Below are 2,784 nucleotides of genomic sequence, written 5' to 3'. Positions count from 1 at the left end.
AAAAAAAAGACCAAAAAGAGCATCAAGTACTGAGTGTATGTACAAGTGTTCTAAACTATTTTAAAATAACAGAAAAGATGACTTCCCATCATGGCTCAGTGGTTAACAAATCCAACTAGGAACCATGAGGTTGTGGGTTCAATCCCTGGCCTTGCTCAGTGGGTTAAGGATCTGGCGTTGCCGTGAGCTGTGGTGTAGGTCACAGACGCGGCTTGGATGCCACATTGCTGTGGCTCTGGTGTAGGCTGGTGGCTACAGCTCCGACTTGACCCCTAGCCTGGGAATCTCCATATGCTGCTGGAGCGGCCCTAGAAATGGCAAAAAGACAAAATAATAATAATAATAATAATAATAAAATAAAAATAAAATAACAGGAAAGATATGCACCAAATTAATTGGTTATCTGTGGAACTTGGATAGTAGATAAGGGTTTTTAGCTTTATGTTTTATTTTATTTCTTTTTCTTTTTAGGGCTGCACCTGTGGCATATGGAAGTTCCCGAGATAGGGGGCAAGTTGCAGCTGCAGCTGCTGGCCTACATCACAGCCACAGCAATGCCAGATCCAAGCCACATCTGTGACCTACACTGTAGCTCACGGCAATGCCAGATCCTTAACTCACTGAGTGAGGCCAGGGATCAAACCTGAATCCTCATGGATACTAGTTGTGTTCTTAACCTTCTGAGCCACAGCAGGAACTCCTATGTTTAATTAAAAACAAACAGGAGTTCCTGTCTTGGCGCAGAGGAAACGAATCCAACTAGGAACCATGAAGTTGCAGGTTCGATCCCTGGCCTCGCTCAGTGGGTTAAGGATCCAGCATTGCCGTGGGCTGTGGTGTAGATCGCAGACACTGCTTGGAACTTGTGTTGCTGTGGCTGTGGTATAGACCGGTGGCTACAGCTCCAATTCGACCCCTAGCCTGGGAACCTCCATGGGTGTGGCCCTAAAAAGACAAAAAAACAAAACAAACAAACAACAACCTATTAGCAAATATAGGGTGGGAATATAGGTGATTGTTAAATTATTTGCTGTATTTCTCTAGTTTCATTTTGCACAAAAAGACACTTGAAGCAAACAAATACAAAGATAGAAAAACAAAATAATTTTCCTGTTTAGGGTCAACACTTTGAAGATGATGGTTGCCAGTCCTCAGGGAGGGGTGGAGAGGAACCTGGAAGGAGGTGATCAGAGGAAGTGGCAGACAGGTTTGGCCTGGAAATGCACAGGCCTGGCTCTATTGTTATGGGAATGTGGCTGGTGGAGCCAAATTCACCAGCATTTCCAGCATCCCATGGAGTCCCAGCACCCTATGACTGTTGTCCCTGCCAGGGAACAGGAGGTAGCATGTGAAGCTGAGGGAACCCCACAAGGAGGACAGAGAGGTCTGGGAGATGGGGGCAGTGCAGGGACCCCGAGGACGAAATGACCCCCGTGTGGGATCACGGCGGCAGGAAGTGACTACTCTCCCTTCCTCCCTTTCGTTTGGTCATTTTCTCTGAACTCATGGTCACATGGACCATTTAATGTGTGGCCTTGAGGGGTCACGCCCACTTTCCTGCAGCAGATGCTGTAACCAGAAACTAAGGCGGTTCTCACTTTGCCCAACTCTCAGGCTGAGGTGACCAGCACGTGAAGTCATAAGTGCTGACGATCTTTGCAGATCATCACTCACCACAAAGAAATAATAAGAAATAAAGTCTTCGCACTTCTCCTCTTTTTCCTCATCCTTTACACTTGTCATATTACATAAAACAATAAGAGACACAGGTAGAGCCCATCATTCTCCTTGTACTGGCTCATTTTCCTCCTCATTTTTTCCTCCTAACAGCTCTACTAGTGCATACTTGTATTCTCCCTGTTTTGAATATGAGGAAACTGAGTCAGAGAAGTTAAGTAATTTATCCAAGGTAACCCAGCTAAGAAGGGACAGGGGTAGGATTTAACCTCAGGTCCGCCTGACTATAGGGCCTCTGTGCTATATTGATACAAAATATTCTATGGTCTCATATCTTATCCTGAAATGGAGGTAAAGAGAACATTGGTGGTTTTTTTTCCCTCTCTTTCTCATAAAAATCTTCTTTGTTCCATGTTGCTTTTGGCTTGTGTGTGACCCCTTGCAGGTCCCACCTCTGAGCTCAGGACTGTAATTTCCTGGGTGGTTGAAGAACTCTTTGGTTTGCTAACAGGAGGGAGGGGAGAAGAGGACCAACATGGCTCAAACCTGGCTTTCCTGCTCTCCTGGGTCCCTCTGCCTCTGTTGTCAAAAGGACTGAATTCCAGGCAAACCAGGAATAATGCTCCAGTCATCAAATTTGAAACCAAAATTCAGCAAAGACATGTATTTGCTGCCAGAAAGAAAATAGCTTTTTCTTTTCTTTCTCATTTTTTTCCCCCAAACAAAACATCCTCTTATGAAATATGTCCAATTTGCAATATTTACTTTCCCTTTATTTAATAACAGGAAAGGGTTTGCTGGACTTGTGTTGATTTTTGCATTTCTTATTAAAATTCTTAAGGGGGTTTTGGGGGAACTTGATCAGCAAAAAAGGAGGAGGAAAAAAAAAATCTCAGCTGCATTCCACAGGCCTTATTAATGGAGGAAACTTGCTGTTTGTTTAAGAGCCCTTTCTGGTGGGAGAAGGCAAACGGTCACGTGCTCCAGAGCCTCCCTCTGACTCCTATTCTTGACTGTTTCCTTTTCAGCTGTCTCCAGAGCTCTGAGTCTCTTGTTCCAAGCCTTCTTTCTGCCCAAGAAGATGGAGCTGGGCTTTATGCCCCCTGC

The sequence above is a fragment of the Sus scrofa genome, chromosome 13 (assembly GCF_000003025.6).
Source record: "Sus scrofa isolate TJ Tabasco breed Duroc chromosome 13, Sscrofa11.1, whole genome shotgun sequence".
Lineage (NCBI taxonomy): Eukaryota > Metazoa > Chordata > Mammalia > Artiodactyla > Suidae > Sus > Sus scrofa.
Note: the sequence above shows the minus strand (reverse complement) of the source record.